Below are 25595 nucleotides of genomic sequence, written 5' to 3' on the forward strand. Positions count from 1 at the left end.
CCGCCTTCTTCAGACTGTGCGGCCTCCTGGCCGTGGTAGGCGATAAGGGATCAGCTGAGGCCGCCCAGTCTGGAGCAGGTGTAAGGACATGTGTAAGCGGCAAACCTATTTACTGCACAAGGCCACGAATCCCAGCCACGCAGTGTGATTTTTTGAAAACACACTGTGGGTCTGGGATTCATGTCCATCGCTAACCGCAACGGCCGACATGAAATGAGGTCAGAAGACAGGAAGCGCTCACAGCGCATGGCCAAGGGATCACAATAGCGCAGACTCCTGTACAGCAAATAACAACGCTCAGGAATCTGCGCCCAGTACCTAGGTGCAAATTTTGACACCTGTGCTGCGTCTCGTTAAAAAGACAAGTCACGCCTCCACAACTGTTTGACAGTATAATGGGCTAAATAGTGTACGTGTTTTAGTCAGCGTGTGCAAGGAGCAAAACAAATAGAGCAACCTTTTACTTGTGCAGCATTAATGCTGCACAAGGTGTGGCTCTTGTACCTTGCAACACCTGAGGGGGGTTAAAGGTAACCTTTGAAATTGGTTCAACTAGGCTTCGGCCTACACTCTGCTCCTCTCCTGCTGACCCTGGGCTCAAACACCGCTAGTTTTTGCCCGGAACTGCTAGCTGCACAGAGAAAAACACCAGCCAATGTGTTAGTGGGGTTCAGCAACGCCAGCTGTTCCCCTGCTGTGTAGTCGGCAACGTGTCCAGCACAAGCCACGCTGGCACAACAGAACAAAAGCTGCCACCAGTGCAGGCTTCGGCCTACACTTTGCTCCTCTCCTCCTCCTGCTGACCCTGGGCTCAAACAACGCCAGTTTCTGCCCGGACATGCTAGCTGCACAGAGAAAAACACCAGCCAATGTGTTAGTGGGGTTCAGCACCGCCAGCTGTTCCTCTGCTGTGTAGTCGGCATCGTGTCCAGCACAAGCCACGCTGGCACAACTGACCAAAAGCTGCCACCAGTGCAGGCTTCGGCCTACACTTTGCTCCTCTCCTCCTCCTGCTGACCCTGGGCTCAAACAACGCCAGTTTCTGCCCGGACATGCTAGCTGCACAGAGAAAAACACCAGCCAATGTGTTAGTGGGGTTCAGCACCGCCAGCTGTTCCCCTGCTGTGTAGCTGGCAACGTGTCCTGCAAACGCCACGCAGGCACATGAACTGAAATTGAAGGGAGCCTGCCCCCCACCCCCCAGGTGTTTCTATGTATAACAGCCACCTTGTACAGCAGTACTGCTGCATTTGTACAAGGTGGCTGACTTTTTCTCCTTGCACACGTGGAACTCAACAAGTACAAAATGTGTCTCATTACAGACCATTACAATGTCCCTGAGGTGTGACTTTCCTTTTTAATGACACGCAGCACCCCCATTGTTAGCGCTGCCCGTCTCCTGACATCATTGGTTGGCTGGCTGTGCCTGTGCGTCCCCCCTGCCCGACACAACGCCCCCCGTTGTCTCATATATTTTGACTGCGAGGGTGTGATTGATGGGCACGAGCAGTGCATATGTTCCCCTGTCTTCACTCCCCTCCTTCCGCCTTCTTCTGACTGTGCGGCCTCATGGCCGCGGCATGCGATAAGGGATCAGCTGAGGCCGCCCAGTCTGAAGCAGGTGTAAGGACATGTGTGAGCGGCGAACATATTTACTGCACAAGGCCACGAATCCCAGCACCGCAGTGTGACTTTAGGAAAAGCCACTGTGGGTCTGGGATTTATGGCCATCGTTAACCGCACCGGCCAACATGAAATGAGGTCATGAGACGGCCTGCACTAACAGGGTATTGCCAAGGGATAACACAAGAGCGCAGTTTCCTGTACTGCAAATAACAACGGTAAGGAATCTGCGCACAGCACCTAGGTGTAAATTTGTACACCTGTGCTGCGTCTCCTTAAAAAGACTAGTAGTCACGCCTCCACTACTGTTTGACAGTATAATGGGCTAAATAGTGTACGTGTTTAATTCAGCGTGTGCAAGGAGCAAAATTAAATAGAGCAACCTTTGACTTGTGCATCATTAATGCTGTTCAAGGTGTGGCTCTTGTACCTTGCAACACCTGAGGGGGGGGGGGGTTAAAGGTAACCTTTGAAATTGGTTCAACTAGGCTTCGGCCTACACTCTGCTCCTCTACTCCTCCTGCTGACCCTGGGCTCAAACACCGCTAGTTTTTGCCCGGAACTGCTAGCTGCACAGAGAAAAACACCAGCCAATGTGTTAGTGGGGTTCAGCAACGCCAGCTGTTCCCCTGCTGTGTAGTCGGCAACGTGTCCAGCACAAGCCACGCTGGCACAACAGAACAAAAGCTGCCACCAGTGCAGGCTTCGGCCTACACTTTGCTCCTCTCCTCCTCCTGCTGACCCTGGGCTCAAACAACGCCAGTTTCTGCCCGGACATGCTAGCTGCACAGAAAAAAACACCAGCCAATGTGTTAGTGGGGTTCAGCACCGCCAGCTGTTCCTCTGCTGTGTAGTCGGCATCGTGTCCAGCACAAGCCACGCTGGCACAACTGACCAAAAGCTGCCACCAGTGCAGGCTTCGGCCTACACTTTGCTCCTCTCCTCCTCCTGCTGACCCTGGGCTCAAACAACGCCAGTTTCTGCCCGGACATGCTAGCTGCACAGAGAAAAACACCAGCCAATGTGTTAGTGGGGTTCAGCACCGCCAGCTGTTCCCCTGCTGTGTAGCTGGCAACGTGTCCTGCAAACGCCACGCAGGCACATGAACTGAAATTGAAGGGAGCCTGCCCCCCACCCACAGGTGTTTCTATGTCTAACAGCCACCTTGTACAGCAGTACTGCTGCATTTGTACAAGGTGGCAGACTTTTTCTCTTTGCCCACGTGGAACTCAACACGTACAAAATGTGTCTCATTAGAGACCATTACAATGTCCCTGAGGTGTGACTTTCCTTTGTAATGACACGCAGCACCACCCTTGTTAGCGCTGCCCGTCTTTTGACATCATTGGTTAGCTGGCTGCGCCTGTGCATCTCCCCTGCTCGAAACAACGCCCCTCGGTGTCTTATTTTTTTGGACAGCGAGGGTGTGATTGATGGGCATGTGCAGTGCATATGTTTGCCTGTGTTCACTCATCTCCTTCCGCCTTCTTCAGACTGGGTGTCCTCATGGCCGCGGCAGGCGACAAGGGATCAGATGAGGCCGCCCAGTCTGAAGCAGGTGTAAGGACATGTGTGAGCAGCAAACATATTTAGTGCACCAGGGCACGAATCCCAGCACCGCAGTGTGATTTTTTAAAAACACACTGTGGGTCTGGGATTCATGTCCATCGCTAACCGCAACGGCCAACATGAAATGAGGTCATAAGACAGGAAGCGCTCACAGCGCATGGCCAAAGGATCACAAGAGCACAGACTCCTGTACAGCAACTAACAACGCTCAGGAAGCTGCGCCCATGCAAAAAGGTGTTGTTTTCGACACCTGTGCTGCTTTTCTTTAAAAAGACAAGTCACGCCTCCACTACTGTTTAACAGTATAATGGGCTAAATAGTCTACGTGTTGCATTCAGCTTGTGCAAGTAGACAAATTAATAGAGCAACCTTTTACTTGTGCAGCATTAATGCTGCAGAAGGAGTGGCTCTTGTACTTTGTAACACCTGAGGGGGGGTTAAAGGTAACCTTTGAAATTGGTTCAACTAGGCTTCGGCCTACACTCTGCTCCTCTCCTCCTCCTGCTGACCCTGGGCTCTAACAACGCTAGTTTTTGCCCGGAAATGCTAGCTGCACAGAGAAAAACACCAGCCAATGTGTTAGTGGGGTTCAGCACCGCCAGCTGTTCCCCTGCTGTGCAGCTTGCAACGTGACCTGCAAACGCCACGCAGGCACATGAACTGAAATTGAAGGGAGCCTGGCCCCCACCCCCAGGTGTTTCTATGTATAACAGCCACCTTGTACAGCAGTACTGCTGCATTTGTACAAGGTGGCTGATGTTTTCTCCTTGCCCACGTGGAACTCAACACGTACAAAATGTGTCTCTTTGAGACCATTCCACTGTCCCTGAGGTGTGACTTTCCTTTCTAATGATACGCAGCACCCCCCTTGGTAGCGCTTCCCGTCTTCTGACATCATTGGTTGGCTACTTGCGCCTGTTCGTCCGCCCTGCCTGAATAAAATGCTCCTCGTTGTCTTAATTATTTTGACTGCGAGGGTGTGATTGATGGGCAAAAGCAGTGCCTTTCTTAACTCATCTCCTTCCGCCTTCTTCAGACTGTGCAGCCTCATGGCCGCGGCATGCGAGAAGGGATCAGCAGAGGCCGCCCAGTCTGAAGCAGGTGTAAGGACGTGTGTGAGCGGCCAAAATATTTACTGTTCAAGGCCACGAATCCCAGCACCGCAGTGTGGCTTTATGAAAAGACACTGTGGGTCTGGGATTTATGGCCATCGTTAACCGCACCGGCCAACATGAAATGATGTCATAAGATGGGCAGCGCTAACAGGGCATTGCCAAGGGATAACACAAGAGCGCAGACTCCTGTACAGCAAATAACAACGCTCAGGAAGCTGCGCCAAGCACCAAGGCGTTATTTTGGACACCTGTGCTGCGTCTCATCAAAAAACCAAGTCACGCATCCACTACAGTTTGACTGTAGAATGGGGTAAATTGTGTATGTCTTTCATTCAGAGTGTGCAAGTAGACAAATTAATAGAGCAACCTTTCACTTGTGCAGCATTAATACTGCACAAGGTGTGTCTCTTGTACTTTGTAACACCTGAGGGGGGGGTTAAAGGTTTCCTTTGAAATTGGTTCAACTAGGCTTCGGCCTACACTCTGCTCCTCTCCTCCTCCTGCTTCAACATGGGCTCTAACATTGCTAGTTTTTGCCCGCAAGTGCTAGCTGCACAGAGAAAAACACACGCCATTGTGTTAGTGGGGTTCAGCAACGCCAGCTGTTCCCCCAGTGTGTAGCCGGCAAAGTGTCCTGCAAACGCAACGCAGACACAAAGCTGCCTCCAGTGCAGGCTTCGGCCTACACTCATCTCCCCCTGCTTACCCTTTGCTCCAACACCGCTAGTTGGGGCTCTAGGAAGACAATCTTTAATAGGCAAGGCAACGCATCCGGGTTCCAGCACCGCCAGCTGGTTCTCGGCAGTGTTCTTGTCACAGGTACTCCCTCGTGCCAAGCCTGGTTTCAGCACCGTCAGCTGTTTCCGGGTTGTGTCAACTTCACTGAGACGCCTATGCTTGCCCCGTCATGTTGCGGTCGGGTTATCCAACTCCAGGGTGCCTCCAGTTTAGGAGCTTCCTATGTGGGCTGCGTGAACTGGTAGTCAAGGCTGGTTCTGTAGTGCCAGTAGGCCCAGCTCCCCCTGTAGGACTGTTGGGGTTCGGTAACTGCGGCTGCCTCGCGGCCTAGCTGTTCTCTCCTCTCTTGTGGACCTTCGGGTCCACCACCTGGTTCCAGCACCGTCAGCTGGTTCCGGGCCGAGCCTTTGGCTTAGGTGCCTCCTCCTGGGTATCCGAGTTCCGCCAACGCCAGGCGGTCCTTGGTAGTGCTTTTAACCCTTGTCAGGCTGCATAATTTTACAACCTTAACAGGCTGCATAGGTACAATTGTACCTTCACATATACCTCCACTGTGGGAAGACTTTACTTGGTTTCAGAAACTAAAGTTCATTCAGCTACAAATGTTATGCTGATATCTATTGTTCAGTGTTGTTACTGGTCACTTATGTTGCTGTCAATTAAGTTAATTCAAACTGGGAGTGGCTTCTACTTGTCTTCCTGCCTCCCTCCTCTCATTAGCCATTTTGCTGTTCATCTCATTGCTGTGAGCACACATTTCTAGGCTTGTGAAGTCTTCAATTTCTTGGAAACGAAGGTAGGAAAGTCTCACAGCATCTAACAGCCAGTTATACCTTTATTCTCATTATGTGGGGACAGAACAGTCAAATTGTCTTTCAGCCTGGACTTGGCTTACATATATTTTGTATGAAACTTATCACTATAGGTATAATTTTTATACGAAAAATGGATAATAATTAGTATCTACATATTGTTTTACGATGTTTTATTTATATTCAGCACAAAATACGAAGCCAAAATTCATCTAGCAAGTCATCATGAGTGATAGTAATGCTGGATCTAGTTTCCGCCATAATCCAAGAAAACGTGTTTGCAGGTTAGTATAATTTTGTGAAAAGCCAATAATGTAGTATTTCGGAAAATTATTTATTTTACATTTTTTCATATTTACAGATTTACGTCTGACGAAATAATGCGAATGCTAGAAGAATCTGATTCTGAGCATGAGGATGAACCATATGTTCCATCTGATGATGAAAACTATGTACCACAAGTGGATGTTACTGAAGAAGATTCAGACATTGAACAAGAAATGGTCATAGAGCATGAAAATGAATACGAATCAGACGAAAGTGTTGAGGATGATTCTGTGCCTCAAAGTGCAGGCGACATTTGGACTGCTAAGGATGAAACTCAATGGTGCAGTAATCCACTGCCAAATGCACAAACAAAATCTCGTAATGTCCTACGACAAAGAGGTGGCCCTGCAGCAATCAGCAACCTATATACAGCAAAAGAGCTATTCAAGTCCATCATGACTCCCGAGATGTGTGACATCATATTACGGGAAACGAATCGAAAGGCCAAGAGAGTTTGTGATGCTTACAACAACGAACTGGTACAACGTTTTCCTGATTCTTCCAAACGGCCACCACAAAAAACATTCAAGCAATTTACTGAAACTGAACTTCATGCATTTTTGGGCATACTGATTGCTGCTGGTGTGCACAGAGCCAACAAAGAGAATCTGGAGGAAATGTGGAATGTTGCTGCTCTGCCTCTTATACGTGCAGCCATGTCTCGTGACCGCTTCAAGATGATACTCAGATTTATCAGGTTTGACAACGAAAATACACGTGCAGAACGTGTGCAAACAGATAAAGCTGCACCAATACGGGACATCTGGACAATGCTGAACAGTAATCTGGAGAGAGCCTACAAGCCATATCATTGTATCACCGTCGACGAGCAATTATTTCCATTTAGAGGTCATACTAAATTTACCCAGTATATACCTTCAAAACCAGCTAAATATGGCATAAAGATTTTCTGGGCTTGTGACTCATCAAATGCCTACCCTTTACAAGGTCAGCTCTACACTGGGAAACCAACTGATGGTCCTCGACAAGTAAACATTGGAGAACGAACAGTATTGGACCTAGTGAGGTCGTATAAAGGCTCTGGAAGAAATGTCACCACCGATAACTTCTTTACAACCATGGAACTAGCTAAGGTATTGAACTCCTGGAACATGACACTAGTTGGTACAGTGAGAAAAAACAAAAGGTTCCTACCTAACAACATGCAGCCTGCCAAAGAAAGGCCTGTATACTCGACAAATTTTGCCTACAATCATGATGCAACAGTCTGTTCATATGTACCAAAGAAGAACAAATCAGTCGTGCTTCTATCATCTATGCACATGACGGGAGAAGTTGAAGAGACACTAGCAGCCAAGCCAGAGATAATAAAATACTACAACATAACAAAAGGTGGCGTTGATGTTATGGATAAAATGTTGGGAGAGTACACTGTGAAACGACGAACATCACGTTGGACTTTGGCATTTTTCTACAATATGATTGATGTCAGTGGGTTAGCATCCTACATCATCTACAGAGAACACAATCCAAGCTTCAGGGCAAAGGATCAACGAAGAAAGTTCCTGAAAGATCTCGCAAATCAGCTGTGTATGATTGCAATTGAAGATCGTAGTACAAACAAAATGATAATGAGAAACCATTTTCTTCGAGGTGCAGTAGAAATGGTGCTTGGACGATGCATTGTGGTAGCATCGCAGCCAGCAGCTGGCCCCAAAATACCTCATGGTAGTCGTGGACCCTCCCCTGTTGTTGGTAGTTGCTATGTCTGCAGAGACCTGAGGCGAAAACAACGCAAGACTAGAAAGTCTTGTGTGGTTTGTGTGAAACCCATTTGCGATGAACACTCTGTAGCAAAGCCAACATGCATTACTTGCAAAGAAAATCAATTAAAAAAAAGTTTCTTACATTTTCTTTTATAATGTAAATGAACAGTTTTTTACTTGTTTATAATAGTTAAATAGCATTATCATTAAAAAAAAATTTATGCTTTTTCCCTTGCATTATCTTCATTCAAAATATATGAGGTACATTTGTACCTATGCAGCTTGTTATGGATGCAAAAAGATCTCGACCCCTTATCTCGGAAGCGGGTGGAGATATTTTATTGAAATTTGGCCAATATATTCTGGACCAAAAATGTAGAGATGTCACGAAATTTCAGCCCTTTACGTCTTTTCAAAAAAAAGTTATTGCAATTTTAAAACGGAATAGTTACAATTGTACCTATTCAGCCGGATAAGGGTTAAGCGCGGGCACCTACAGCTTAGTAACCGGGTTCCAGCACCGTCAGCTGGTCCTCGGTCGTGCCATTGGCTCTTGCACACTGGGGCAACGCATCCGGGTTCCAGCACCGCCAGCTGGTTCTCGGCAGTGTTCTTGTCACAGGTACTCCCTCGTGCCAAGCCTGGTTTCAGCACCGTCAGCTGTTTCCGGGTTGTGTCAACTTCACTGAGACGCCTATGCTTGCCCCGTCGTGGTGCGGTCGAGTTAGCCAACTCCAGGGTGCCTCCAGTTTAGGAGCTTCCTATGTGGGCTGCGTGAACTGGTAGTCAAGGCTGGTTCTGTAGTGCCAGTAGGCCCAGCTCCCCCTGTAGGACTGTTGGGGTTCGGTAACTGCGGCTGCCTCGTGGCCTAGCTGTTCTCTCCTCTCCTGTGGGCCTTGGGGTCCACCACCTGGTTCCAGCACCGTCAGCTGGTTCCGGGCCGAGCCTTTGGCTTAGGTGCCTCCTCCTGGGTATCCGAGTTCCGCCAACATCAGGCGGTCCTTGGTAGTGCTTTTAAGCGTGGGCACCTACAGCTTAGTAACCGGGTTCCAGCACCGTCAGCTGGTCCTCGGTCGTGCCATTGGCTCTTGCACACTGGGGCAACGCATCCGGGTTCCAGCACCGCCAGCTGGTTCTCGGCAGTGTTCTTGTCACAGGTACTCCCTCGTGCCAAGCCTGGTTTCAGCACCGTCAGCTGTTTCCGGGTTGTGTCAACTTCACTGAGACGCCTATGCTTGCCCCGTCGTGTTGCGGTCGGGTTAGCCAACTCCAGGGTGCCTCCAGTTTAGGAGCTTCCTATGTGGGCTGCGTGAACTGGTAGTCAAGGCTGGTTCTGTAGTGCCAGTAGGCCCAGCTCCCCCTGTAGGACTGTTGGGGTTCGGTAACTGCGGCTGCCTCGCGGCCTAGCTGTTCTCTCCTCTCCTGTGGGCCTTGGGGTCCACCACCTGGTTCCAGCACCATCAGCTGGTTCCGGGCCGAGCCTTTGGCTTAGGTGCCTCCTCCTGGGTATCCGAGTTCCGCCAACATCAGGCGGTCCTTGGTAGTGCTTTTAAGCGCGGGCACCTACAGCTTAGTAACCGGGTTCCAGCACCGTCAGCTAGTCCTCGGTCGTGCCATTGGCTCTTGCACACTGGGGCAACGCATCCGGGTTCCAGCACCGCCAGCTGGTTCTCGGCAGTGTTCTTGTCACAGGTACTCCCTCGTGCCAAGCCTGGTTTCAGCACCGTCAGCTGTTTCCGGGTTGTGTCAACTTCACTGAGACGCCTATGCTTGCCCCGTCGTGGTGCGGTCGAGTTAGCCAACTCCAGGGTGCCTCCAGTTTAGGAGCTTCCTATGTGGGCTGCGTGAACTGGTAGTCAAGGCTGGTTCTGTAGTGCCAGTAGGCCCAGCTCCCCCTGTAGGACTGTTGGGGTTCGGTAACTGCGGCTGCCTCGCGGCCTAGCTGTTCTCTCCTCTCCTGTGGGCCTTGGGGTCCACCACCTGGTTCCAGCACCGTCAGCTGGTTCCGGGCCGAGCCTTTGGCTTAGGTGCCTCCTCCTGGGTATCCGAGTTCCGCCAACATCAGGCGGTCCTTGGTAGTGCTTTTAAGCGTGGGCACCTACAGCTTAGTAACCGGGTTCCAGCACCGTCAGCTGGTCCTTGGTCGTGCCATTGGCTCTTGCACACTGGGGCAACGCATCCGGGTTCCAGCACCGCCAGCTGGTTCTCGGCAGTGTTCTTGTCACAGGTACTCCCTCGTGCCAAGCCTGGTTTCAGCACCGTCAGCTGTTTCCGGGTTGTGTCAACTTCACTGAGACGCCTATGCTTGCCCCGTCGTGTTGCGGTCGGGTTAGCCAACTCCAGGGTGCCTCCAGTTTAGGAGCTTCCTATGTGGGCTGCGTGAACTGGTAGTCAAGGCTGGTTCTGTAGTGCCAGTAGGCCCAGCTCCCCCTGTAGGACTGTTGGGGTTCGGTAACTGCGGCTGCCTCGCGGCCTAGCTGTTCTCTCCTCTCCTGTGGGCCTTGGGGTCCACCACCTGGTTCCAGCACCGTCAGCTGGTTCCGGGCCGAGCCTTTGGCTTAGGTGCCTCCTCCTGGGTATCCGAGTTCCGCCAACATCAGGCGGTCCTTGGTAGTGCTTTTAAGCGCGGGCACCTACAGCTTAGTAACCGGGTTCCAGCACCGTCAGCTAGTCCTCGGTCGTGCCATTGGCTCTTGCACACTGGGGCAACGCATCCGGGTTCCAGCACCGCCAGCTGGTTCTCGGCAGTGTTCTTGTCACAGGTACTCCCTCGTGCCAAGCCTGGTTTCAGCACCGTCAGCTGTTTCCGGGTTGTGTCAACTTCACTGAGACGCCTATGCTTGCCCCGTCGTGGTGCGGTCGAGTTAGCCAACTCCAGGGTGCCTCCAGTTTAGGAGCTTCCTATGTGGGCTGCGTGAACTGGTAGTCAAGGCTGGTTCTGTAGTGCCAGTAGGCCCAGCTCCCCCTGTAGGACTGTTGGGGTTCGGTAACTGCGGCTGCCTCGCGGCCTAGCTGTTCTCTCCTCTCCTGTGGACCTTCGGGTCCACCACCTGGTTCCAGCACCGTCAGCTGGTTCCGGGCCGAGCCTTTGGCTTAGGTGCCTCCTCCTGGGTATCCAAGTTCCGCCAACGCCAGGCGGTCCTTGGTAGTGCTTTTAAGCGCGGGCACCTACAGCTTAGTAACCGGGTTCCAGCACCGTCAGCTGGTCCTCGGTCGTGCCATTGGCTCTTGCACACTGGGGCAACGCATCCGGGTTCCAGCACCGCCAGCTGGTTCTCGGCAGTGTTCTTGTCACAGGTACTCCCTCGTGCCAAGCCTGGTTTCAGCACCGTCAGCTGTTTCCGGGTTGTGTCAACTTCACTGAGACGCCTATGCTTGCCCCGTCGTGGTGCGGTCGAGTTAGCCAACTCCAGGGTGCCTCCAGTTTAGGAGCTTCCTATGTGGGCTGCGTGAACTGGTAGTCAAGGCTGGTTCTGTAGTGCCAGTAGGCCCAGCTCCCCCTGTAGGACTGTTGGGGTTCGGTAACTGCGGCTGCCTCGCGGCCTAGCTGTTCTCTCCTCTCCTGTGGACCTTCGGGTCCACCACCTGGTTCCAGCACCGTCAGCTGGTTCCGGGCCGAGCCTTTGGCTTAGGTGCCTCCTCCTGGGTAACCGAGTTCCGCCAACGCCAGGCGGTCCTTGGTAGTGCTTTTAAGCGCGGGCACCTACAGCTTAGTAACCGGGTTCCAGCACCGTCAGCTGGTCCTCGGTCGTGCCATTGGCTCTTGCACACTGGGGCAACGCATCCGGGTTCCAGCACCGCCAGCTGGTTCTCGGCAGTGTTCTTGTCACAGGTACTCCCTCGTGCCAAGCCTGGTTTCAGCACCGTCAGCTGTTTCCGGGTTGTGTCAACTTCACTGAGACGCCTATGCTTGCCCCGTCGTGTTGCGGTCGGGTTAGCCAACTCCAGGGTGCCTCCAGTTTAGGAGCTTCCTATGTGGGCTGCGTGAACTGGTAGTCAAGGCTGGTTCTGTAGTGCCAGTAGGCCCAGCTCCCCCTGTAGGACTGTTGGGGTTCGGTAACTGCGGCTGCCTCGCGGCCTAGCTGTTCTCTCCTCTCCTGTGGGCCTTGGGGTCCACCACCTGGTTCCAGCACCGTCAGCTGGTTCCGGGCCGAGCCTTTGGCTTAGGTGCCTCCTCCTGGGTATCCAAGTTCCGCCAACGCCAGGCGGTCCTTGGTAGTGCTTTTAAGCGCGGGCACCTACAGCTTAGTAACCGGGTTCCAGCACCGTCAGCTGGTCCTCGGTCGTGCCATTGGCTCTTGCACACTGGGGCAACGCATCCGGGTTCCAGCACCGCCAGCTGGTTCTCGGCAGTGTTCTTGTCACAGGTACTCCCTCGTGCCAAGCCTGGTTTCAGCACCGTCAGCTGTTTCCGGGTTGTGTCAACTTCACTGAGACGCCTATGCTTGCCCCGTCGTGGTGCGGTCGAGTTAGCCAACTCCAGGGTGCCTCCAGTTTAGGAGCTTCCTATGTGGGCTGCGTGAACTGGTAGTCAAGGCTGGTTCTGTAGTGCCAGTAGGCCCAGCTCCCCCTGTAGGACTGTTGGGGTTCGGTAACTGCGGCTGCCTCGCGGCCTAGCTGTTCTCTCCTCTCCTGTGGACCTTCGGGTCCACCACCTGGTTCCAGCACCGTCAGCTGGTTCCGGGCCGAGCCTTTGGCTTAGGTGCCTCCTCCTGGGTATCCAAGTTCCGCCAACGCCAGGCGGTCCTTGGTAGTGCTTTTAAGCGCGGGCACCTACAGCTTAGTAACCGGGTTCCAGCACCGTCAGCTGGTCCTCGGTCGTGCCATTGGCTCTTGCACACTGGGGCAACGCATCCGGGTTCCAGCACCGCCAGCTGGTTCTCGGCAGTGTTCTTGTCACAGGTACTCCCTCGTGCCAAGCCTGGTTTCAGCACCGTCAGCTGTTTCCGGGTTGTGTCAACTTCACTGAGACGCCTATGCTTGCCCCGTCGTGGTGCGGTCGAGTTAGCCAACTCCAGGGTGCCTCCAGTTTAGGAGCTTCCTATGTGGGCTGCGTGAACTGGTAGTCAAGGCTGGTTCTGTAGTGCCAGTAGGCCCAGCTCCCCCTGTAGGACTGTTGGGGTTCGGTAACTGCGGCTGCATCGCGGCCTAGCTGTTCTCTCCTCTCCTGTGGGCCTTGGGGTCCACCACCTGGTTCCAGCACCGTCAGCTGGTTCCGGGCCGAGCCTTTGGCTTAGGTGCCTCCTCCTGGGTATCCGAGTTCCGCCAACATCAGGCGGTCCTTGGTAGTGCTTTTAAGCGCGGGCACCTACAGCTTAGTAACCGGGTTCCAGCACCGTCAGCTAGTCCTCGGTCGTGCCATTGGCTCTTGCACACTGGGGCAACGCATCCGGGTTCCAGCACCGCCAGCTGGTTCTCGGCAGTGTTTTTGTCACAGGTACTCCCTCGTGCCAAACCTGGTTTCAGCACCGTCAGCTGTTTCCGGGTTGTGTCAAGCTCACTGAGACACCTATGCTTGCCTCGTCGTGGTGCGGTCGGGTTAGCCAACTCCAGGGTGCCTCCAGTTTAGGAGCTTCCTATGTGGGCTGCGTGAACTGGTAGTCAAGGCTGGTTCTGTAGTGCCAGTAGGCCCAGCTCCCCCTGTACGACTGTTGGGGTTCGGTAACTGCGGCTGCCTCGCGGCCTAGCTGTTCTCTCCTCTCCTGTGGACCTTCGGGTCCACCACCTGGTTCCAGCACCGTCAGCTGGTTCCGGGCCGAGCCTTTGGCTTAGGTGCCTCCTCCTGGGTATCCGAGTTCTGCCAACGCCAGGCGGTCCTTGGTAGTGCTTTTAAGCGCGGGCACCTACAGCTTAGTAACCGGGTTCCAGCACCGTCAGCTGGTCCTCGGTCGTGCCATTGGCTCTTGCACACTGGGGCAACGCATCCGAGTTCCAGCACCGCCAGCTGGTTCTCGGCAGTGTTCTTGTCACAGGTACTCCCTCGTGCCAAGCCTGGTTTCAGCACCGTCAGCTGTTTCCGGGTTGTGTCAACTTCACTGAGACGCCTATGCTTGCCCCATCGTGGTGCGGTCGAGTTAGCCAACTCCAGGGTGCCTCCAGTTTAGGAGCTTCCTATGTGGGCTGCGTGAACTGGTAGTCAAGGCTGGTTCTGTAGTGCCAGTAGGCCCAGCTCCCCCTGTAGGACTGTTGGGGTTCGGTAACTGCGGCTGCCTCGCGGCCTAGCTGTTCTCTCCTCTCCTGTGGGCCTTGGGGTCCACCACCTGGTTCCAGCACCGTCAGCTGGTTCCGGGCCGAGCCTTTGGCTTAGGTGCCTCCTCCTGGGTATCCGAGTTCCGCCAAAATCAGGCGGTCCTTGGTAGTGCTTTTAAGCGCGGGCACCTACAGCTTAGTAACCGGGTTCCAGCACCGTCAGCTAGTCCTCGGTCGTGCCATTGGCTCTTGCACACTGGGGCAACGCATCCGGGTTCCAGCACCGCCAGCTGGTTCTCGGCAGTGTTTTTGTCACAGGTACTCCCTCATGCCAAACCTGGTTTCAGCACCGTCAGCTGTTTCCGGGTTGTGTCAAGCTCACTGAGACACCTATGCTTGCCTCGTCGTGGTGCGGTCGGGTTAGCCAACTCCAGGGTGCCTCCAGTTTAGGAGCTTCCTATGTGGGCTGCGTGAACTGGTAGTCAAGGCTGGTTCTGTAGTGCCAGTAGGCCCAGCTCCCCCTGTAGGACTGTTGGGGTTCGGTAACTGCGGCTGCCTCGCGGCCTAGCTGTTCTCTCCTCTCCTGTGGACCTTCGGGTCCACCACCTGGTTCCAGCACCGTCAGCTGGTTCCGGGCCGAGCCTTTGGCTTAGGTGCCTCCTCCTGGGTATCCAAGTTCCGCCAACGCCAGGCGGTCCTTGGTAGTGCTTTTAAGCGCGGGCACCTACAGCTTAGTAACCGGGTTCCAGCACCGTCAGCTGGTCCTCGGTCGTGCCATTGGCTCTTGCACACTGGGGCAACGCATCCGGGTTCCAGCATCGCCAGCTGGTTCTCGGCAGTGTTCTTGTCACAGGTACTCCCTCATGCCAAGCCTGGTTTCAGCACCGTCAGCTGTTTCCAGGTTGTGTCAACTTCACTGAGACGCCTATGCTTGCCCCGTCGTGGTGCGGTCGAGTTAGCCAACTCCAGGGTGCCTCCAGTTTAGGAGCTTCCTATGTGGGCTGCGTGAACTGGTAGTCAAGGCTGGTTCTGTAGTGCCAGTAGGCCCAGCTCCCCCTGTAGGACTGTTGGGGTTCGGTAACTGCGGCTGCCTCGCGGCCTAGCTGTTCTCTCCTCTCCTGTGGACCTTCGGGTCCACCACCTGGTTCCAGCACCATCAGCTGGTTCCGTGCCGAGCCTTTGGCTTAGGTGCCTCCTCCTGGGTAACCGAGTTCCGCCAACGCCAGGCGGTCCTTGGTAGTGCTTTTAAGCGCGGGCACCTACAGCTTAGTAACCGGGTTCCAGCACCGTCAGCTGGTCCTCGGTCGTGCCATTGGCTCTTGCACACTGGGGCAACGCATCCGGGTTCCAGCACCGCCAGCTGGTTCTCGGCAGTGTTCTTGTCACAGGTACTCCCTCGTGCCAAGCCTGGTTTCAGCACCGTCAGCTGTTTCCGGGTTGTGTCAACTTCACTGAGACGCCTATGCTTGCCCCGTCGTGGTGCGGTCGAGTTAGCCAACTCCAGGGTGCCTCCAGTTAAGGAGCTTCCTATGTGGGCTGCGTGAACTGGTAGTCAAGGCTGGTTCTGTAGTGCCAGTAGGCCCAGCTCCCCCTGTAGGACTGTTGGGGTTCGGTAACTGCGGCTGCCTCGCGGCCTAGCTGTTCTCTCCTCTCCTGTGGGCCTTCGGGTCCACCACCTGGTTCCAGCACCGTCAGCTGGTTCTAGGCAGTGTCTTTTGCTCTTGTACCTTCTGCTCCCCATCCTGATTCCAGTAACGTCAGCTGGTTCCGGGCAGAGCCTTTGGCTTAGGTGCCTCCTTCTGGGTATCCAAGTTCCACCAACGTCAGGTGGTCCTTGGTAGTGCTTTCAGGCACGGGTACCTCCTGCTTAGTAACCGGGTTCCAGTAACGTCAGCTGGTCCTCGGTAGTTCCATTGGCTCTTGGACCTTCGGCTACCCATCCGGGTTCCAGTACCGTCAGCTGGTTCTCGGCAGTGTCTTTTGCTCTTGTACCTTCTGCTCCCCATCCTGGTTCCAGTAACGTCAGCTGGTTCCGGGCAGAGCCTTTGGCTTAGGTGCCTCCTTCTGGGTATCCGAGTTCCGCCAACGTCAGGCGGTCCTTGGTAGTGCTTTTTAGCACGGGTACCTCCTGCTTAGTAACCGGGTTCCAGTAACATCAGCTGGTCCTCGGTAGTTCCATAGGCTCTTGAACCTTCGGGTAGCCATCCGAGTTCCAGTTCCATCAGCTGGTTCTTGGCATTTTCTCAGCCTTCTTGTACCTTCTGCTACATTTCCAAGTTTAAGACCCTAAAGTCGACGACCCGGAAGACCACCCCGATGACGACAGCGACGACGACCCGGAAGACCACCCCGATGACGACGACGACGACGGCGGAGACGACGACGGAGACGACGACGGCGGAGACGACGACGGCGGAGATGACGACACTGAAGACGACGACCCTGGAGACGACGACATGGAAGACCGAGAAGCAGAAGAACAAGAGGCTGCAGAACAAAGAGCAGAAGAACATTAAGCATAACACTTAATATCAGAGCAAAAGATATTATCTAAATTATATGCAGAAGAAGACTAAGCAGTGTATGGGGGTGAGTCCGTTCCTCCTCGTGGTGCCCCTGGATAAAGCCTGATGCTGCAGGCCAAACTGAACGCGGACAAATGTAACTTTTGTGACTGGCAGAACGGAAGGTGTAATGTTCCAACTTTTATAGATAACAACTACGGGAATGCCTGTCACAAATGAGAATATGATGAAGAAGTAGAATAGGAAGAATAATAACAGTGGAATAAAAAGAATATGTAGAATAGGAAGAATAATAATAGTTGAAGAAAATGAATATGAAGAATGTAATAAAAAAAATAGGTAGAAGATGAAGAAGAAGATGAATAAGGTGAAGAAGTTGATGTCAAAGATGCTGATGATGATGAAGATGAAAGTGTGGGAAAAGGAAAAAAAAGAAGGGGAAGGTCGTGGAATAGTGAAACATCAATATCTGACAAAATAAAAAAAAATTTACATAGTCAATATCTTTTTCAATCCGAACGTCTTTAAAAAAAAAAAAAATCATGCTATTCTATTTGATTGGACTAATCCTCATTGCCTTTAATGTCTCCGCCACCTCCCCCATACATCCTACATTATTCTTAGTTGTTTTCCTTCATGTAGAATGAACCTACAAGGAAAGAAAGGGTTTATTTTAATTCCGATATTTTGGTCCCATTGACTTGCATTGGGATCGGGTATCGGTATCGGCGATATCCGATATATTTTGAATATCGGCCGATCCAAACCGATACCGATACTTTCCGATATCGGAAGGTATCGCTCAACACTACTCATAACCAAACTCAGTAGTGATAAAGCAGGAAGAGCCCTATTTACAGAATAAAAATCAATGTCCGTGTGTGTATATATGCATAATTAGTAGGGATGAGCGAATGTCCTGGGTGATACTTGGTTATCACTCAAATATAACAATGCTCGGATGTGCTCATTACTCAGAAAGCAATGAGCAGTGCTCAAAGTAAAACTCAAATCATCTTTGGTGCCTGTTACACAGCGAATAAGAATGTGGTGATTGCTTGTAAGTCACTATATTGCCATAGCCATCTTGGTTGTGACTAGTGTTGAGCATTCCGATACCGCAAGTATCGGGTATCGGCCGATATTTGCGGTATCGGAATTCCGATACCGAATTCCGATACTTCCCGCGTATCGGATACCGGAATCGGAAGTTCCCAGAATTCAAACTGAACGCAGCAGCCAATGAGGAATGATTGGAAGTGTGGGCACATCCTGTTTAGCATGGTGGGCATGTAAGTACTGGCAAGGCTGTGATTGGCTGCTGAAATGATGTCATTCTGCACTATAAAAAACGCTGCCGCCATTTTGCGCTCACTCTGCTGTGATTTCAGTTAGGGACAGGACGCTGTGTTCTAACTGAGGGCCAGTTGAGATAGCTAATTGCTTTATTTTCCTTTCACATGGCTAATTTAGCAAAACGCTGTGTGTTCTTCACTGTTCACCTTGCTCTTGCCTTGCAGCGCTGTTTTAACCGCGTACTGCAAGGTCTCTGTGTGTGTGTGTGTGTGTGCAGCTCACTCTGTAGTCTGTGTGCAGCCATATACCCGGTTGTATTCAGCTCACGGGGGGTTCACACTGCCTCACACAGTTGTCCTTTTTTGCTCATAGTGCAGCCTGCTGCACATTTTTTCTCAAATTTCCTATTAGTGTTTTTCCACCCGTCTCCAGCTAAATTGTGGAAAAACACTAGATAGGATAACCTAGAGGGGGGTTTTTGGGCCTTGCAGCGCCGTTTACGGCTGTCTGCACGGTCTCCGTGTGAGCGCAGCTCGCCCTGTAGTCTGTGTGCAGCCATAGCTGGTTGGATTCAGCTCAGGGTTCGTTACTGCCTCATACCTTGAAAAAAATTTTCCTTTTTTTCAAATAGTGCAGCCTGTTTAAAATTGAAAAAAAAATTTCCTATTAGTGTTTTTCCACCCGTCTCCAGCTAAATTGTGGAAAAACACTACATAGGATAACCTAGAGGGGTTTTTTTTGGCCTTGCAGCGCCGTTTACGGCTGTCTGCACGGTCTCCGTGTGAGCGCAGCTCGCCCTGTAGTCTGTGTGCAGCCATAGCCGGTTGGATTCAGCTCAGGGTGCGTTACTGCCTCATACCTTGAAAAAAAATTTTCCTTTTTTTCAAATAGTGCAGCCTGTTTAAAATTGAAAAAAAAATTTCCTATTAGTGTCTTTCCACCCGTCTCCAGCTAAATAGTGGAAAAACACTACATAGGATAACCTAGAGGAGGGTTTTTGGGCCTTGCAGCGCCGTTTACGGCTGTCTGCATGGTCCCCGTGTGAGTTAAACTTGCTCTGTAGTCCGATCTGCAGAAAAAAAAAAAGTAAAGTTCACCAAATACCACTTTACACTTGTGTAGGCCACATTTGAAAAATAATAAAGTTTAGTGCACACTTTACAACATTAGTGTTTCTTACACCTGTTAGGAGGAGCATTTCAGGAATAAGCACACAAAGGCCTTAGTACTTTTCTGCTTATCTTTATCTGTCAACCAAGATGAAGAGGGCAGGGAGTAAGGCATGTGGGCGTGGGCGCGGAGCAGGGAGAGGAGCAGGGAGAGGACGTGGTGATTCTGTGCCTGCTGCGGGCACCGGTGACTCGTCGTCACTCAGTTTCAGCAGGGAACAGTCCTTCATGCGCAGCTTTGTCGGAGAGCGCCGTGCACCGCTGCTGCGTGAAGATCAAATTGAAGCCGTTGTCGGGTGGATGGCAGCTAACGCCTCGGCATCGACTTCAGTTAGTGCCACATCCTCTCAGGCACAGAGCACTGGAGAGCAGCCATCTGTCTCTTCACCACCTGCCAAATTGGCCAGGCAGTCAGAGAGCCCAGGACAGGAGCTGTCTCTACTTCTGTTCTCTGAATCTCTTGGCTTGGAAACAGGGGGCCAGCCAAGCAGCATTGGAGAAATGGAAGAAGAGGCAGTGTGCAGTGATGCCCAACAGCTTTGTCTCTCTGACTCTGAAGAGGCGGGTGGGCCAGTGCCTCCGGTGACCACAGCGCAGTACGCATCTGATGATGAAACTCAGGTGCCGCTTTCTGTTGCGTACTGTGCTGGCGAGACTACCCAGGAGGAGCAGTTGGTGGCAGAGGGTAGTGGAGATGATGAGGTCGTTGACCCATCGTGGCGTGAGGAACAGAAAGGTGGTGGGAGCAGCTCTGAGAAAGAGATTCCCCTTACGGGCCAAAGAGGGAGAGGGAGGGGGAAGACTGCGGAGCCTGTAGCCTCCACTTTGGCACCCGTTAGGAGCCTGTCTCTTTCCAAAGCCAAAAAGGGCGCTCCCAAGACTTGCAGTGCCTGGTCCTTTATTGACACAGTTGCAGATGACATTTGTTTTGTCAAATGCAAGCTGTGTCATCATAAAGTAAAAAGAGGGAAAAATGTCAGCAACCTCAATACCACGAATATGTGGAAACATGTGCGGACCAGGCACGCGGTGGAGTTACAGAAACACACTGAAGATGTAGGCCAACCAACAGCGGCAGCTGCCACCTCTTCAGCTCGTGTTGCCTCTTCCTCCAGCTCACGCACAGCTGGTTTGGCTTCCTCCCAGGATCGCCATGGAAGAACCTCTGGCACTGTTGTCCAGAGACCTTGTGTAATTCCACCCACAGCACCACCTTCCCAGTCATCCTCACACTCCCAGTCTACTCTACAGCCATCAGTAGTACAGGCATGGGAGAAAAGGCGGGCATTCTCGGCCAACCACCCCCGAGCACAGGCTCTGAATGCAGGCATTGCCAAACTGTTGTCCCTGGAAATGCTCTCATTCAGGCTGGTGGAGACTGACAGCTTCCGTGACTTGATGGCATTGGCAGTCCCACAGTACAAGGTGCCCAGCCGCTTTTACTTCAGCAGGCAAGCTGTCCCTGCCCTGCACAGGCATGTTGAGGGAAACATAAAACATGCGCTACTGAACGCCGTCAGTAGCAAGGTCCACCTCACCACCGATGCGTGGACCAATCAGCATGGACAGGGGCGATACGTTTCCCTCACTGCCCATTGGGTTAATGTTGTTGAGCCAGGTACAGATCGTGCGAGTGGCGCAGGATGTGTCCTGCCCACTCCAAGGATTGCAGCAATCCAGTCTGTACGCATTGACTCCTCCTCTTACACAAGTTCCTCAGAATCATCTCTGCAGGAGCCGTCACAGTCCACCTCCACATGGACCCGTGAACGTTTACCTATGACCGACATGAGCACAGCCGTGGCCAAACGTCAGCAGGCCGTCTTGAAACTAGTTTCATTGGGGAATCGAAGCCACACAGCGCAGGAGCTCTGGAATGCCATCAAGCAGGAGAGCGATGTGTGGTTACTGCCAGCGAATCTCCAGCCAGGCATGGTAGTATGTGAAAATGGCCGAAATCTGGTGGCAGCTTTGGCCCTTGGCAACCTCACTCACATCCCATGTCTGGCACATGTGCTCAATTTGGTTGTGCAGAGTTTTCTGAGGGACTATCCGGATCTTGATGCACTGCTGCACAAGGTCCGCCTAGAGTGTGCTCACTTGCGGCGTTCCAGCTTGGCAAGATCCTGCATTGCTGCTCTGCAGTGCCGATTCCGCCTTCCGGAACACCGCATCATATGTGACCTACCTACCCGGTGGAATTCCACGTTACATATGTTGGAGCGGTTGTGTGAGCAGCAGCAAGCAGTTATGGAGTACCAGCTGCATCAGACGCAAAGAAGTCGCAGTCAGTGCCAATCAGACTTCACAACCACAGAGTGGTCCACTATGAAGGACGTCTGCCAGGTTTTGCGTCCTTTTGATTATTCCACGCGGATGGCAAGTGCAGATGATGCACTAGTCAGCATGACTGTCCCCCTTATCTGCCTGCTTCAGCAAACTTTGCAAGGGTTAAGGGATGATGTGGTGGAAGAGGTGGAGGATGAGGAGTCACCTTTTCCATCAGCTTCTGGAGAGTCAGCGCCACGTGGTTCCTCACAAAGGGGTACGCAGGGGCCAATTTGTGAGGAGGATGAGGAGGAGTCAATGGACGAGGAAGAGCTCCGTCCAGAGGAGGGAGCGACACAATTGTCCAGTGGTCAGTGTGTACAGCGAGGGTGGGGTGATGATGAGCGGGCAGAGATCATGTCTCAAGCAGGGGACAGCGTTTCTGGGCCAGTTGGCAGTCTGCAGCACATGGTGGATTTCATGCTGCAGTGCCTGAGAAACGACCGACGCATCGACCACATTCTCAACATGCCTGATTATTGGGTGTTCACCCTCCTCGATCCTCGCTACCGAGACAACATCCAAACCCTCATCCCAGCGTTGACCCGGTAGCGTAAATTGCGGGAGTACCACGACACACTGGTGAATTCCATCATCTTCTCCAGTCCAACTGAGAGGAGTGCTGCTAGTGCTTTACAAAGCAGCTCAGTGCGTCGAGGCAGTGGGGGAGGCTCTGCCCAAAGAGGGAGCAGAAGCAGTGCCTCTGCCCAAGGCAAGCCCAGTATGGCACAACTCTGGCACACTTTTGTGTGCCCGCCCCAAATGTCTACACCATCACCGGCGGCTCCAGTCAGCAGGAGGCAACGGTTCCGTCAGATGGTGACAGACTACATGGCTTGCCCTCTTACTGTACTCCCAGACGGCTCTTCCCCGTTCAAGTTTTGGGTCTCTAAGCTGGATACATGGCCAGAGCTAAACCAGTATGCATTGGAGGTGCTGGCTTGCCCTGCGGCTAGTGTCTTATCGGAACGTGTCTTTAGTGCCGCAGGTGGTGTACTAACAGACCGTCGCATGCGACTATCCTCCGATAACGTTGAGCGGCTTACTTTCCTGAAAATGAACCAGGCCTGGATCTCGCAGGAATTTGCCACTCCTCTGCCTGATTAAGTAATTGGGTGTCATCCAGGTCTCCTGCTGTGTTCATCTTTCTACCACCTGAACTGCTATTCCTGGGCTCCAACACCGCCAGTTGCGGCTCAGAAGTGCAGGCTGCACAGTAAAAACATACGACCCAGTGTTATTGGGTTTCAGTAACGTCAGCTGATCCCCAGCTGTGTAGCCGGCAATGTGTCTTGCGACCGCCACGCTGGCACAACAACCTAAATGTAAGGGAACCTGTCCCCCCCCCCCGTCGTTTGTTACTGAAAGAGCCATCTTGTAATGCTGCACAAGGAAAAGGTAGCTCTTTTAGTTTAGCTCCTTGCACACGCAGAACTTAAGACTTATATAATGTGTTCACTGATACCGTTATACTGTCCCGGAGCTGGGACTTTCCTTCGTAATGTGACGCAGCACAGCCGTCATTCCTACCCCCTTGGTACCATGTGCTGCCTCCTCAGCGTTGTTTTAAGCTGTCACGGAGCCTGCGCTGTTCTGTTATCCCTTGGCCATGCCCTATTTGCGCTGCCTGTCTTCTGACATAATTTGGTGTCAGGTTGGCTGCGCCTGTGCGGCCGCGCTGCCCGAGATCCCGCCTCGCAGTGTCTTCTGATTGAATCACACTGCGGGCCTGGGATCCATGGGCATGCGCAGTGCATATCTTCCCCTCGGGCTCTCGCTCATCTCCCTCCGCCTTCTTTAGACTGTGCGCCGTCAGCTGATCCCTAATAGCATGCCACGGCCGTGACACCGCACAGTCTGAAGAAGAGGGAAGTAGGGGAGTGAGAGTCGAGGATATGCACTGTGCATGCCCATGGATCCAAGGCCCGCAGTGGGATTACGTTAGACGACACTGCGAGGTGGGATCTGGAGCAGCGTGGACGCACAGGCACTGACAGCCTGACACCAAATTATGTCAGAAGACAGGCAGCGCTAATTGGGCATGGCCAAGGGATAACAGAACAGCGCAGGCTCCGTGACAGCTTAAAACAACGCTGAGGAGGCAGCGCACGGCACCAAGGGGATAGGAATGACAGCTGTGCTGCGTCACATTACGAAGCTAAGTCCGACCTCCGGGATGGTTTTACGGTATTACGTGACACATTTTTTGTGTTTACTTCTGTGTTTGCAAGGAGCATAATTAAAAGAGCAACCTTTTCCTTTTGCATCTTTAGTGCTGCACAAGATGGCTCTTTCAGCTACAAACGTCTTGGGGGGGGGGTTAAAGGTTCCCTTTCAACTTGCTCCAATCAGGCTTCGGCCTACACTCTGTTCCTCTGCTCCTCCTGCTGTCCCTGGGCTCTAACACCGCCAGTTGGTGCCTGGAAGTGCTGTCTGCACAGTCAACAGTCACTCCTGTGTTATTGGGGTTCAGTAACGTCAGCTGATCCCCAGCTGTGTGTGCGGCAATACCTCCAATCTGCTCCTCCTGCTGTCCCTGGGCTCTAACACCGCCAGTTGGTGCCTGGAAGTGCTGTCTGCACAGTCAACAGTCGCTCCTCTGTTATTGGGGTTCAGTAACGTCAGCTGATCCCCAGCTGTGTGTGTGGCAATACCTCCAATCTGCTCCTCCTGCTGTCCCTGGGCTCTAACACCGCCAGTTGGTGCCTGGAAGTGCTGTCTGCACAGTCAACAGTCGCTCCTCTGTTATTGGGGTTCAGTAACGTCAGCTGATCCCCAGCTGTGTATCCGGCAACGTGTCATGCGACCGCCATGCTGGCACAACTAAAATGTAAGGGACCTGTCCCCCCCCCCCAGGCGTTTGTTACTGAAAGAGCCACCTTGTGCAGCACTAATACTGCACAAGGAAAAGGTTGCTCTTGAAATTATGCTCCTTGCAAATGCTGAACTACACACTCATGTAATGTGTCCCCTCACACCGTCCAACCGTCCCGGAGGTTGGACTTTCCTTTGTAATGTGACGCAGCACAGCCGTCATTGCTACCCCCTTGGCACCGTGCGCTGCCTCCTTAGCGTTGTTTGATTCCGTCATGGACCCTGCGCTGTTATGTTATCCCTTGGCCATGCACAGTTTGTGCTGCCCGTCCTCTGACATCATTTGTTGTCATCCTGGCTGCGCCTGTGCGTCCACGCTGCCCGAAATCCCACCTCGCAGTGTCGTCTAATGTGATCCCACAGTGGGCCTGGTATCCATGGACGTGCGCAGTGCATATACTAGCCTCTCACTCCCCTTCTTCACGCTTCTTCAGACTAGGCGGCGTCAGCTGATCCCTAATAGCATGCCACAGCCGTGACGCCGCACAGTCTGAAGAAGCAGGAAGGAGGTGAGTGAGAGGCGATGATATGCACTGCGCATGCCCTTGGATCCCTGGCCCGCAGTGGGATTACATTAGATGACACTGCGAGGTTGGATCTCGGGCAGCTTGGACGCACAGGCACTGCCAGCCTGACACCTAAATGATGTCAGAAGATGGGCACCGCTAACTGTGCATGGCCAAGGGATAACATTACAGCGCGGGCTCCTTGACAGAACCAAACAACGTTGAGGAGGTGGCGCACGGCACCAAGGGGGTTGGAATGACAGCTGTGCTGTGTCACATTACAAAGGAAAGTCCCACTTCCGGGATGGTTTGACGGTGTGAGGGGACACATTATATGAGTGTGTACTTCAGCGTTTGCAAGGAGCATAATTTTCGGAGCCACCATTTTCCATGTGCAGTATTACTGCTGTACAAGATGGCTCTTTCAGCAACAAATGCCTGGGGGGGGGGTTAAAGGTTCCCATTCAACTTGCTCCACTGCAGGCTTCGGCCTACACTCTGCTCCTCTTTGATTCCCTGGGTTTCAACACTGTCAGTTGGGACCTGGAAGTGTTGTCTACACAGAAAAAAACATTAGCTGATGTGTCAGTGGGGTTCAGCACCGCCAGCTGTTCCCCTGCTGTGTAGTCGGCAACGTGTCCAGCACAAGCCACACTGGCACAACAGAACAAAAGCTGCCACCAGTGCAGGCTTCAGCCTACACTCTGCTCCTCTCCTCCTCCTGCTGCCCCTGGGCTCAAACACCGCTAGTTTTTGCCCGGAAGTGCTAGCTGCACAGAGAAAAACACCAGCCAATG

The sequence above is a fragment of the Ranitomeya imitator genome, chromosome 6, assembly GCF_032444005.1.
Source record: "Ranitomeya imitator isolate aRanImi1 chromosome 6, aRanImi1.pri, whole genome shotgun sequence".
Classification (NCBI taxonomy): Eukaryota; Metazoa; Chordata; class Amphibia; order Anura; family Dendrobatidae; genus Ranitomeya; species Ranitomeya imitator.